Source organism: Vicugna pacos, chromosome 4 (genome assembly GCF_048564905.1).
Source record: "Vicugna pacos chromosome 4, VicPac4, whole genome shotgun sequence".
Lineage (NCBI taxonomy): Eukaryota > Metazoa > Chordata > Mammalia > Artiodactyla > Camelidae > Vicugna > Vicugna pacos.
The window spans coordinates 62,418,093-62,432,091 of NC_132990.1; the positions used below are offsets into that span (position 1 = coordinate 62,418,093).

Sequence of the window (13,999 nt, forward strand, 5' to 3'; positions counted from 1 at the left end):
TCTTTTACTTTTGACAAGTTTGATTTTTAAAAAATTGTATAGTTTTAAAAATTGAGATGTACTTAACATGCCGTAAAATTCACTGTTTTAAAGGATAAAATTCAGTAGTTTTTAAGGTATTCACAAGAAGGCACAAACATCACTATTCTAGAATATTTTCATCACCTCATTCCCCTAAAAAAGCCCTCTTATCCATTTGCAGTCTTCCTCTTCCCCCATCTCTCCAGCCCCGCTTCCTGCCGTCTCCCCAGCCCCTGACAACCACTAATCTACTTCCTCTCTCTATGGATGTTCCCATTCGGGACATTTCATTTAAATGTAATCATATGGTTTGTGGCCATTTAGGTATCGCTTTTTTCACATAACATAATGTCTTCAGGATTCATCCATGTTGTAGCATCTATCAGTACTTTATTCCTTTTTAATGGCTGAATAGTATTCCATTACATGGATTTTTGTCTATCCATTGGTCAGTTGGGTTGATGAATCTACTTTTTGGCTCTTGTGAATAATGCTGCTGTGAACAAGTGTTACCAAATTTTTGTGTGAACATATATTTTAATTCACTTCTGACAAGTTTTGCTCTGTTAATCCATGCATACAAATTTAGAACTGTTAAAACTTCCTGATGGGTTGAACATTTTATCTCTATGAAATGTCCCTCTTTATCTCTAGTAGATTTTTGCCTTAAAACCTTCTTTGTCAGACACATTAGCTTTCTTTTGATTAGTGATTGTATGGTATATCTGTTCATCCTTTTACCTTCACTTTATCTGCATCCTTATGTTTAATGTGCCCGTCTTGTGAGCATATGGGATTTACAAAATTCCGTCTTTGTTTTTTAACTGAAGTATTTACTACACTGTGCCTAGTGTGTTTCCTGATACATTAGGTAGATTTGGGTTTAAATATTCTTAGTGTTTTCTTTCTATTGATCCTCCCTTTCTGTGTTCTTTTTTCTGTCCTTTTTTGCCTTCTTTTGCATTAAGGTTTTGGGATTTTTGTAATTTCTTCTCTATTAGCCTGTGAGGTTATGTGCTCTTTTAGTGGTTACCCTAGATTACAACACATGTCCTGCATTACTGAGTGTGTTATAAAGAGAGTCCTTCTACCGTCCTCCGGACAATCCAAAGACCTCAGAACTCTTACCGTTCTGCCTGCGGTGCTATGGTTATCATGGATTTCAATTCTCACTATATTTTAAACTGCAACAGACATTATTATTAATGCTTTATACAGTCAGTGTTCATTTAGATTTATCCACATGTTTATTTTTTATTATTCTTCATGTTCCTTTTTTAAAATTATTCTTTCTCCCTTCTTGCATTTCTACACATTTGTTTAGGATCATTTGCCTTCTTCTGGAACTATCTTTGGACTTTTTCTTTAGTAGTGTAGAGTATTAAGTATATTTAGAAGTACCTTTAGTGTTTTCCTTCTAGTATAGATTTTCTGGTGGCAGATTGAGTTTTTGTTTGCTGAGAGGTCTCTATTGTGTTTTTATTTTTGAAAGAAGTTTTTGGTACGTCAAGAATTCTAGAGTACTAGAGTTTTGTTTATTTTTTTCCAACCTTTGGAAGATGTCATTGGCTTTCATTGTTTCTGTTATGAAGTCAGCTATCTGTTTCATTGCTGTTCTTAAAATGTTTCTCTTTGCTTTGGGTTTCTGCAATTATATTTTGATAGGGCTTTCTTTATATTATCTTATTTGGTGTTCATGGTACATCCTGAATCTGAGACAACAGTATTTTTCATTATAGCTTCTACCCTCTTTTTTTCTTGTCTCCTTGGTCTCTAAGGATATGTATGTTAAGGCCTTGTCACCGTATCTCTGAGACTCTCAGTGTTTTCCATTCTTTTGTTTCTTCATGATTTGGTCTGAATATTTTTTTACTGACTTATCTTCTACACCATTACTCCTGCCCTCATTTGTGTTTGCTCGAGTGAATCCTTTTAACTGAATTCTTAATTTTCAGCTATTGTAAAATCCAATCTTATCATTTTAATTGATTTTTAGAATAGTGTACAGTTCTCAGATGAAATTACACATCTTGTCATCTATTTTCTTCAGTGTTTTAGAGTCCATGTTTGCTGACTCCAATATCTGGTTCTTCTGTTAATCTGAATCTTTTGCTTTTTGGTCAGTTGGTCTTATCTTCTGGTATTCCTAGTCATTTTTGATTGAATGCTAGTCACTTTTAAAAAAATGAAACATTGACGAGATATACAAGACTCTGGATATTCCTTCAGAAAGGACTTACTTTTGCTTCTGAGAAAAGTAGGGTTGGGATAGTTTGATTTTGGGTCTCAGTCCTAATGAGACCTGGTCTATTTCTGGTTAGCCCTGATTTGCAGGTTCTAGACCTCCCGGGATTTTAAATTGGAAACCTATTTTTAAAAACTTTTAACAACCAATCCTCTTTCTCTAGGGTGAGCCCTAAACCTCCAAATGTGAGTCTGCTGAAAGCTCTGCCCAGTTTTCCAGCTTTTTAGACTCCACTTAAGAACTGGAAAGTGCCTTGAGGAGGTCAGGAGACCTTGGTGTCCATTTCATCTCTTTGCACTTCATTTTTCTCCAGGATCTTGGTCCCTCAAGTCCTCACTGCATTGGTAGCTCTCTGATGCGTTCGAACAGATTTAAGAGAAAGGAACTACAGCCTTTTAAACTGCTCTCAGCAGGAGAGTTGATCTGATACCAGCTAGTCTTCCATAGTCAGAGGTAAGGTCCATCTGTGGCTTCCATTATGATTTTTATTGTTATTATTTGAAAATCCTCCAAGGAAAGATATCACTCTTAGTCCAAGAACACTTTGACAAGTTCACCGGATGTGAGCCCCCTCCCGTCCTTCTGTGAAGTGGCTTCTAAATGATCAAAACAGGAGGTGACATTTAAGAAGCATCTTTTATGTGCAAAGCACCTGCTCTGTGTGTTGCAGGAAACAATTCCAAGACATAAGGAACAGGGTTTTCTAGGGAAAGAAAGTGGGACTTTGGCATGGGAGGTGTGGAGGCGTGCATAGGATTAGAAGAATCTGGGTCAGAGGATGCATCCAGGGGATGCAGTGTGAGAACTGGCAGCAGAGAAGGACCTTGGACAATGAGGCCCCAGGAAATTGAACTGTCTTTTCACCCAAATGATGCTGTTGAAGATTCTTCCCCTGTGAGAAGAGGTGCCTAGTGAATTGATAATCCACATACAATTAGAAAGCCCCTTGTTTTCTTCCAGCCATTGTTCTTTTAACTTTTCTTGCTACATATTTCCAACCTCCTGGATCTGGCCACCTGGATGTCCCATAAGCTCCTCTAGCTTAACATAGCCCAAGATGAAATGATCTGCTGTGTGTGGTCAGCTTGGCCTCATTACCATCCCCTTTTTAGTTCTCTGTGTTAAAAAAGAAGCCAAGAGCCTCACTTCCCAGAATCTTCTTCCCTGTATGGTTCTGAGTTAGACTTGGCCAGCTTTATCTGAGAAATATGCTATAACTTGGGGCTCTCTTTTCCATCTTAGAGCTGCTGACCTAGTTCATACCTATATCACTGCCTGTCCTGACTGCCTAGGCAGCCTCTTTTTGGATGTCTATATCAACCACTGTCCAATCAGAAGACAGAAAGCACACAGTACTTTGAATATAAGAAGTGTAATATAAAGAATTATTAACTGCAACAGGGGGTTGAAATAATAGGTTGTTTAGTAAGAAGTAAGATCCTATAAATATAGAAATAGCAGATCTAAGGCATAGCTGTGATAGAGCCCCCAAGGAAGAGCCCCCCCACATCCCATCCCCAGCTGAGATAGGAACCTTGAGAAGGACATGGCTGTGGCCCACTGGATGCAGAGAAGTCTGAGATGCCATGTTGACAGAAGGTTCTAGAAATCTGCCCTAGGGTGTTAGAGAAAGCTATCACAGAGAAATGGAAGCACTCCCTCATTGGTTGGGGGGGCACCGGCGAAGCTGCTGGCTTATAAGTGCTACTGACCCCTGTGCACTGCAGGATCTGGGTGCTGGAGAAGCTATGTGAACTGCCAGAGGCAGATACCCAGGAAGTGGCAAGTGCTGCAGGAGCCTGCTTGATGAGCTCACCAGAACAGGAAGAAAAGCTCTTCCTCTTCCCATGTCTCTAGCACCCCCTACTGACAAAGCCTAGCATTGCACTAGCTGCCAAGGGGAAAAGATTTAAAGGGCCCAGCTCCATTTTTGAAAATGAACAATTTGGAGCCAAGAGCAGTAACTGAATGTCATTCTTCCATCACTGTGAAGGGCTGAATAACTGGTTGGTTAAGAGTATGAACTCTGGAATCGGGCATCCTGGGTTTAAGTCTCAGCTCTACCACTTACTACTGGTGTAACCTTCAGATACTTATTGAAGCTCTCTGTGTCTCTGTTTCCTAATTTGTAAAACCATGGTAGTAACAGTAATAACCTTGTTGGGTTGTTCTGCTAAGTGAGTTGATATTTAAAGAACACTTAGAAGAGTAAGCAATATACCAGATTTGTACATTGCTATTGTCATTATTGCTCATACTCCTTCAAATTGCAGCCAGGATGGTCTTTCCATTGTAGGTATGAAGTTTGGTCTATAATATTTGTGACATAAGACATCATCTTCCTTTATTCTTCTCTTCTGAGGTGGGGACAGGGAGTTCTAATATGTTATCTTCTTAATTCACCATGTTCTTATTGCCAAAACCAGAAATATAACTCTATCACTTTGTTGCCTGAACATTACCTTCCATGGCTCCCTATTACCTTCAGGATAGCGCCCAACTCCCTTTTTGTGGATATGAGCCTCCCCCCACACCCTTGCTCAGGTTTTCACTTCATCTTTCCAAGCATCAAAGTTCACTGTTATACTCCTACCAGGTTGTGTCTCTCTTTTCCAATTTGCTTATTTTGTTACCTTCTTCTAGAATACCATTCCACCTCCTCTTTGTTTGGCTAATTCCCTTTCAATCTTGAGAAAACTCAAGCACCCTATTTTCCAGAAAGCCTTCTCCAGATCCCCAAGTTGTTGCAAAATCCCCCATTGTTATTTTGTTTCCAGAGTCAGTGTCTATTATGTGATGTGCTTCTGCGCCTGGTTTCTCCCTGGCTAAAGTTGAAGCCACCTGGGGTCTCCTGCATGTGACTCACATTTGTGTGCTCTGTGTTTTAGCACAAACAGCTCTGTACATCTGCCTGGGCTGCACATTGATTGGATCACCGTGGGGCTGCTGGTTGCAGAGTTTTGTACTACCTGCCCCACTGTTCACAATGGCCCTGAGCAGCAAAGGAGCCACAAGGTAGTTGGGCAGAATTGTGCCCTCAGGCTCTAGACAGTTATTACAGCATCTGTTTATAGCTGCCCATTACGCTGACCAGCCTCTCCCAAGTACTTCCTTGTTAGGTTGGTGAGGAGTGACAGAAAGTGTTTTAGAATAAAACCTCATTTCTTTATAAGAGATGCCAAGTTCTAACTGTTTCATCTTCAAGGGAATCTCAGAAGTGGGGCTGAGGGAGGGGGAAAGAGGAGGGACACAGGCTTATGATGCAACTAAGGACTTTAATATGAGGCAGCTCCTCTGCAGTGGCTTTTTCAGGAGCTGAAGTGACTCTTGCCGGTGGCACAGGGATGGCTCAGACGTCTTCTCCTCCGGGGAAGTTTCCGAATCAGTCTTCATGCCTCTGTTCACGCCCTCTTCCTCCTGGCGCCACTCCAGCAGCTGTGCAGCATCGAAGACCTGCGAGAGGGCTGCCACCTAGAATGCTCAGGGTCTTCCAAGAGCACATTTCTTCAACACCAAATTGTGGGGGTGAAGGTGTGGGTGTCTCTTTTGCCTACAGTTTCTGTGAGGATCTGCATTCATATCTGAAAGAGTGAAGGAAAATATTTACCCTGGGTAAAGCCTTTGAATTACATGTGAGTAAACAGTCTTGGTCACATTCCACTTGAGGATGGCTCATATTATTAGTGACATAAAAAAATATTTTGCTTGCTTGAGCTGCAGATAACTCCAAACTGAGTCAAGCAATTGAGATCTTGGTGTTTGCTTGTTACTGCAGCACAGCCTAGTGGGTCCTGACTAGGTCACATACACAGTTACCGACCGTTGAGTGCCTAGGTGGGGCCCGAGTCTAGGCACTTAGGTATGTTGCCTCATTTCATCTTCCCAACAATCTGAAAAGTAGGTAGTGTATTATCATCATCCCTATTTTGCAGAGAAGATGCTGAAGCTCAGAGGGAGAGGTTCAGAGACCTGCACAATAAATGGCTGACACTGAACGCAAACTGGTATGTAGGACTAAGCCAGTCATCTTTAGTATCTAATATCTAATAACTAATGTAGTTTTTAGGCTGTGTTGTTACAGATTTGGGTAATAACTCCCCTTCTACACCCCCAAAAGGCTGAAAGAGATCAGAGTGTCCCAACAGAAGGTGGCCGGGGAGTCAGAGGTCCAGAGAAATAACTCAGGTGGTGTTGCCAGACCACCACACACCCACATCTGGAACCTACTGAAGGTCCGTGGATGGTGCTGTTGGGATGTCCTTTGACTGTGGGAGCCAACAGGGGTAGCAGGCCCCTCTCTGGCCTGGCAGCAGCAACAGAAGATCTTTGACGCCATGTTTTGGTGGGCTGTGGGAAGAGGAAAGGGCACGGGGGCGCCTGGCTCTGCAGCCCCAATCCCAGAAGCCCATTGTTATTTAAGCAGTGGGTCATACTGGGCCAGCCTCTCCCAGGTATCACACCCCTCCCCTCTCCTAAACCTCCTGTAGCTCTAGCAGGTCCAGGCCTTCTTTTGTCCAAAGTTTTCTTAACCACGGGAAGGACTGGATCTCTACTCTGTGGGGCCACCATGTTGAATCAGCAGATCTTGGGGTCTGGCACAGTTCTCTGGATAGGGCTGTTTCCTAAATGAACATGATACTTTAGCCAAAGAAGGCCAGTCCCTTCTCGACGAGGTCTGGTGGCAGAGGAACCTCAGCACACGCAGCAGTGCCCACAGACAAGCCCATCCTTAGGAGTCAGATTTGTCTTCTGCTGTCTAGGTGTGTGCTCTTGAGCTGATTATGTGATTTCTTTGAGCCTCACTTTCCTACCTGGAAAATGGGAACAGTAGTACCCACCTTAGAGGAATAGGTGATTAGCTATGCACAGTGACCACTGTGATGGCAGGTGCACACAAGCACTGCTCCGTGCTCATTCTCTTTCCATTCTCTTCTATTTATGTAGCTCCTTGGCTCTAATCTAGTCCCACCGGGCTCCAGTCCCACGGCAGCATGGTAACGCAGCTCAGCCTTGCCAGTGCACACTCCTGGGTCTGCCACTCACTTGCTTTGTAGCTCTGGGCCTCGGCTCCCATCTGTAACAGCAGGTGGTTGGGCTGCACCAACTCTCCAAGGATCCTTCCAGCTCTGATGACACAGATTGTGAGTCCTTGTCTTAGTCCCTCCTTTCTCTTTTCCAGGCTCCTGGCCATCTCCTGCTCTTGCTCCCCTTTCCCTGTGGCCAAAGCCCCACCCTGGGAATTTCCATCATGGCTACTATATTCACAAACATCACACTGAGTTCACTCCATGGCCTCACCCTGGGGCTTCCAACCTCTCATAGCCACCACCATCTCTCACCTGAATTATTGCAGTGGCCTCCTGACTGGCCTCCCTGCCTCTTCCACCTTGGTCTTCATCAGTGTCAACTCAACACAGCTGAGTCCTCTTACGATGTAAGTCAAATCATGTCACACCTCTGCTCCAAGTCTCCCAGTGGCTTCCCATAGCACACAGAGTCGAAGCTGAAGTCCTCTCCCTTGGGATCTGCTTCAGGATCCGGCCTTGCCAGCTTTGCCAGCCTCATTTGCTCTGGCCTCACTCACTGTGTTCTGGCTGTGGGAGCTGCTGGCGGTGCCCCAAACTCTCTCATTGTGCCACTGCTGTGCCTTTTGCACAAGTTGTCCCTTTCACCTCCATGTTCCCTCCTCACTCCTTCACCCATCAACTTTGAAGATTCAGCTCAGATGTCATTCCCTCCAGGAAACCATCTCTTATACGTTTTACTTAGATGGACTCGGGATTTAATTCTTGCCACACCTTGCTGTGTATTTTAGAACAATTTAACTTCCTTAAATCTCCTGACTGTAAAAAAGGGGATGGTAAAATCTACCCCGGAATGTTACTGTGAGGATTGGGTGACATAAGATGTGAAGTGCTTGGCACGCTGTCTGGCACACAGTAAGTGCTTAACAACGTGAATGACAGTAATGTAGGAGAGATGCTGGCTGGGGTGGGGTGGGTGTGGTGCTTCTTGCACTCCCAGTATCCTCTTCTAGATGGAAATAGGAGCCAAAGAAAAGGGGCTTTGGGTTTCCCACGGTGGGCTGTGAACTTCAGGTCTCCACTGACCCCACAGCAGTTCAGGCAGAACAAGGCAGATCAATGAGGTCAAACAGGAAGAATTCTGGAGCAGGAGGAGCCCTGAGGGGTCATTCAGCACAGGTGGGGAGATTGGGATCCAGAGAGAGAAACAGTGGGGTCGAGATAAATTAGAGATGGTGTCTGCTTCCTGGAGTAAAGTGAAAAGTTGCCCAGGACTGATGGAGACATTGTCCCTTTAAGTACAAAAAAAGTACCCCTCCTGCTCGCAGGTCTAACCTTTGAGCCTCACTCACCTGCAGTTGGCAGAACAGAGATGGGGCTGTCTGTGATGTCACAGAGAATCAGGGCATGTTGGGGACAGAAGGGTTTGGCTGGACCACAGAGGTAGGGAGGAGGAGGGAGGTCTGCCTACCTTCTCTCCTGTGGTCCTTCCCTCTGTGCATTATGTCGTGCTGTCCACCATGCTCCTCAGGCTGGCCGGGGTGCTGCTGCCTCGTGTATCTCTTATCCTTGGAATAGTAGGCTAGCTGGGGCATGTTCTTCTTATGGGGGTTCTAGAGGCAAGCCCTACTGTGAAAATACATTTCTAAGCTTCTACTGGTGTCCCATCTACTAAGTTTCCATCGGTTAAAGCAAATCATGTAATGAAGTCCAAAGTCAAGAGGGAGGGAAGTATACTTCATCCAAGAAGACATGGCTAAGAAGGGTGAAGAACTGGCTAATATTTCGCTTTGCCACAGGTAGATACCATTGCTGTACCCATTTTACAGATGAAACTGAGGCACAGAGTTTATTAGGTGTCTTGGCCCAGGTGACACAGCTAATAATTGGCAAAGTGAGGTGGGTCAGAGACTGGGGCTTTTGAAAAGTTCAAATTGCTTTACAAATGGGTTGTACCAATTCAGTCCCTTCTCTGCTAGGGAGGGAATGCTGGTGTATTACTTGCTGCTGCCACTTCCCCTCCTGTCTCGGCCTCTGTGCTAAGGCAACAGAAACCAGCCCCAGGGCTGAGCTGCAGAGCTTGTCCCCATGTGATGAGATGGGGCCCACCCAGATAATTAACATTGTCTCTTCATTTTAAGGTCACCTGTCTAGAACCTCTATTATGTCTACATCCTTAATCCCCTTTTGAACTGTAAAGAAGCAGGGCATAGAATGAAGACATCTTTGGGGGGCCATTACCACAGTCCTTAAACACTTGTATCAAGAAAATAGAAGAATGAAATAAATATCCAATTCAAAAAGCTAGAAAAAGAACCACAAAATAATCAAGGGATCGTACAAGATAAGGAGGGACTAAGGATTAAAAGCAAATTACTGAAGTAATTAGTATTAACCTAATTAGTGAACCAAAATCTTTTTTTTAAAAAAATTAAAATAGAAATACTATGTTACTTAATCAGGAAAAAGGGAGAAAGTCAAATATGTAAGATTAATTTACACCTGAAACTAATGTTATGTTGTATATCAACTTCAATTAAAAATTTTTTTAAAAAGAAAGGTAAGGGAATATAACCATTGAAACAAAAGAAATTTAAAAAATCTTGAGTGTACATTATATACCTTTATGTAAAGAGATTTGAAAACCTAGATGAAGCAGATAGTTTTCTTGGAAAATACAGTTTATCAAAATGACTGCATTAGAGATTTGAAAACTCTTTTATCAATTTCTGTAGAAGAAATACATAAATTTGTCAAGGAACTTCCCTGCCCCTTAAAAGGCAACAGGCCCAGATGGTTTCACAGGGAAATTCTACCCATTTTTAAGTCCAAATAGTTCCAATCCTACATAAATCATTCTAGATCATATACGATGAAAGGAAGCTTCCAGGTTCTTTTTATGAAGCAAGTATATAATATTGATAACTAACTCTGAAGGGATACACAAAAGAAAATCGTAGAGCAAAATTCTCTATCAATATTGGTACGGAATACTAAGGAAAATATTAGTGAACAGACTCCAATTCCATATTATAAAAATAATACATCATGATCAGGTGGAATTCATTTGTGAAGTGGAAATTTGTTTCAATAGGAGGAGAGATTATATGATTTTCTTTCCATTTATGATGGAGAAAAAGAAGAAAGAAAAAGAAATTGATGGATATTACCTTAACATAGTATCTCTATCTCTACCTCTATATTTTTGTCCTAAAATGAGCTCCTTACTTAATAGGCAAACACTGGAGGTATTTCCTTCAAAATTGGAAACAAAGCACAGATACCCACTTACTCCACTATTTAACATTGGGCCAGTGGTATTAACCATTGCAATTAGACAAGATAAATCAGAGACATAAAAATTAGAAAAAGAAGCTAAAGTGTCTTTACTTGCAGATGGTATAACAGTATTCTTGTTAAGTCATAGGGAATCGATGACAAAACTGGCTCAAACAATAACATAATTCAGAAGGGAAGCAAGACATAAAATTAACATAGTGAATTCAATCATATTAAATACACAAGCACTAACTAGTTACAGAAATAATGTAGAGAAAAACCCAATTTATAATAGCAATGAAAAAGATAAAATACTTAGGCATAAATTTAACAAGAAATTTGCAAAATTCACATGGAGAACATTTAAAAATAGCCCTGAAAGACAAAAAAGGAGATTTCAACAAGTGATAACCTTTTGTTTGTGGATTGGAGGAATCAACATATAGAGGTGTCACTTCTTCCTACATTAATTTATAATTTTTCCTAAGTTAATTTTTATATTTATCACAGTCACCATGAAAATATTAATATTTCAAATAGACCTAGACAAATTGATACTAATATTTATATGTTTTTAAAATGCAAGAATAAAGCAAAGTCATACCAGCAGATGAACAGACAGACTTACCAGTGGAATAAAATAGGAAGGTCAGAAAGAGAGTAAAATATGTAATGAAATTTTCATATATGATGATAAAGGAGTCATCTCAAATGACTGGCCCAAAGGTGGTCTTTTTAAAAAATGTGCTGGAATGATTATATAACCATTTGGAAAAAAGATAGAGATCCATATCTAATACATGTATAATAATACAAATGGAACAGGGATCCAGATGTAAAAAATAAAACCATATAAGCACATAAGAAAATATGGATGAATTCCTCTAGAAACTGAAATTACTGACTTTCTAACTAAGACCCAAAGTCTAGGAGCAATAAACTAATAAAGTTGACTTCAAGACCCAAATCATCACAAGCAAAATCAAAAGAAAAGTGGAAAACTGGAGAAATTATTTTTAATATTTGTCTCATATAAAGAACTAATATCCCTAGTATATAAAGAATGCCTAAGAATTAAGAGAAAAGCAGTAAAAAAGAAAAAAAAACATAATTTACAAAAACATACAAAAATGGCCCTTAAACATATGAAAAGATGTCGCTCTTCATTCATGATATGACGAATGAAAGTAAAAATCAAATTGAGATACCACTTCTCATCTGTCAGATTGCCAGATTATTAAAAAGTTGGTGAAGGTATGGGGAGACACGCATTCTCATACATCATATATAACCCTCATAGAGGGAAATTTAGAAACATTTAACAAATATATATGTATGTGTACTATTTGGCTCAAAAGTCCACACTTAGTAATTAACCCTAAAAGTATACTGTCAAATACAAAAATATTTGTGGATATGGCTGTTCATTGCAAATTTTTTTCATTCATTACAAAATATTCATTTTAACTGCAAAATGTTGAAAACAATCTAAATGTTCATATATAGGACAGTGATTAAATAAATTACAGTGCACACAATGCAGAACTATGTAATGTATAAAGAATGAAGATCTCTATGAGTTCATATGAAGTGATTTCCAGAATATACTGTTAAATTAAAAATAGCAAAGTAGAGAAGAGCTTCTATAGTATGTTACTTTCTGTGTAAGAAATAATGGGATATAAGAAAATATTTACGCACTGGGTTATTTTTGCAAAGAAGAAACATAGGAAGGGTAAACCAGAAACCAACGTGGGGGGGACAAAGAGAAGGGGTTTGGTGGGAAAGTGACTTTTCTGTGTATGTACCTTTTTGTATTGTTTTGACTTTTGGACCAGGTTAATGTTTTATACACTCAAAAAATTAAACCAGGATAGGAGAAAAAAATACTAAAATTAAACACAAACAGAGACAAATGAAACCAACTGTAATTCAAATGAATAATGTAACCCCCATGAGGAAGAAAAAAGAAAGAAGTAACCTAATTTTTGAAGGCAGTATTTGGCTATAAATCTTTAGTCAGTACATAAAAAGAGCTGCAACTGTTCTGAAACGAATTTCAGGATGGAGCAAATGAGTAATTATTTAGAGGATAATTGGATCCAGGTCTTTCATGGAAAAAGGAATTACAAATGTGAAAAAGGGGGGAAACTACATAAATTTTATAGTATTGGATTGAATTGGAGATATCAGTATGAACTACTGGTTTTTATTATCTTTCTTGTTCAGTGTGTCTGTATAAATATGTTTTGTGAAGTTATATATACATATATGGATGTGTCTATACATGTGTGTTCGTGTATTTCCCAGCTCTGTCACCTGGAAAGGCCTAAAAGCAATGGCACCCCAGGAGCGATGAGCACAACTAGGACCAAGATCTTGGTTTCTAAGTCAACTTCCTCACTAACAGGTACCAAGGGTCCTTGAAGAACTAGCCGATTCCAGGGCTGATAGGGAAAATATGAGTCTAGAACATCTTATGTGCCAAAGCATAAATGCTAAAACGATGGAGACACGTCATAAGAACACAGGAACCACCCAGCTTCAAAGGTGCTCCCAGGTCAAATCTGGGACAATTTGAGCCTCAAAATAAATAATGATAGTAATGGATTATAGTCACTTCAATAAAATAAGGATTTCATGGATCTAAATTTACATAAACATTTCACATAAATAAAGGGGGAGAAGAAAAGCTGTTCTTTATAGTAGGAGATTAACAAATGTAGAAGGAATAATGGAGTTAGAAGAACCATTATTTGGCAAATATCATAGTAACAGTGAATTCTGGCAAGAAATCATTTATACATGGTTAAGTTAGAGTCTCAAGGTATCCCTCTCCCCCAAATTACCTATTAATTCCAAAGGGAAAAATAGTAATTGTCCATAGATAAAACATGCAGCATACACCCCCTTAACCATATAAGTTAGCACCACCAGCAGTGGGACCCAGCTATGTCACGTACCACTTGATATGATGCACTAAGGAAGACACCATGTTGCGGTTGTGGTATTCCTGCCCAAAATGCAAAACTGGAATCTAATTGTAAGGAAATATCAGATAAACACAAATCGAGGGACAGTGTGAGATAGCTGTGCCTGTCCTCTTTAGAAATGTGAAGCTCATGGAGGTGAAGACACAGCTGTCCCAGATGAAAAGAGACGGATGAGGCATGACAACTGCACGCAGTTACGATATTGGAGTAGATCGTGGACTGGGCAAAGAGGTAGCTGTGAGAAATGTCGGAGACAACTGATGAGATTTGAATTGTTCTGCATCTGTTTTGAATTTCTTGCTTTTGATAACTATTGTCTTTAGCTAAGAGAATACCCTTGTTTTTAGGAAATGCGCACTGAAGTATTTAGGGTTAAAGGCACATGATATCCACAACTCACTTTCAAAAGGTTCAAAAAAAAAAATAGTAGGGAAAGA

The 13,999-nt window shown here is 40.3% G+C and overlaps 2 long non-coding RNA genes across 2 annotated transcripts; one reads left to right on the forward strand and one right to left on the reverse strand.

The window, feature by feature from the left end:
• Positions 1–5,759: 5,759 nt before the first annotated feature.
• LOC140696139 (uncharacterized) lies at positions 5,760–8,626 on the reverse strand. Its single transcript, XR_012072218.1, has 3 exons — positions 7,606–8,626; positions 7,105–7,392; positions 5,760–5,847 (listed from the first exon to the last, which is right to left on the reverse strand). It is a non-coding gene; the product is annotated as an uncharacterized lncRNA (long non-coding RNA).
• Positions 8,627–8,729: 103 nt separating this feature from the next.
• LOC140696137 (uncharacterized) lies at positions 8,730–13,179 on the forward strand. Its single transcript, XR_012072215.1, has 2 exons — positions 8,730–9,089; positions 12,880–13,179. It is a non-coding gene; the product is annotated as an uncharacterized lncRNA (long non-coding RNA).
• Positions 13,180–13,999: the final 820 nt, after the last annotated feature.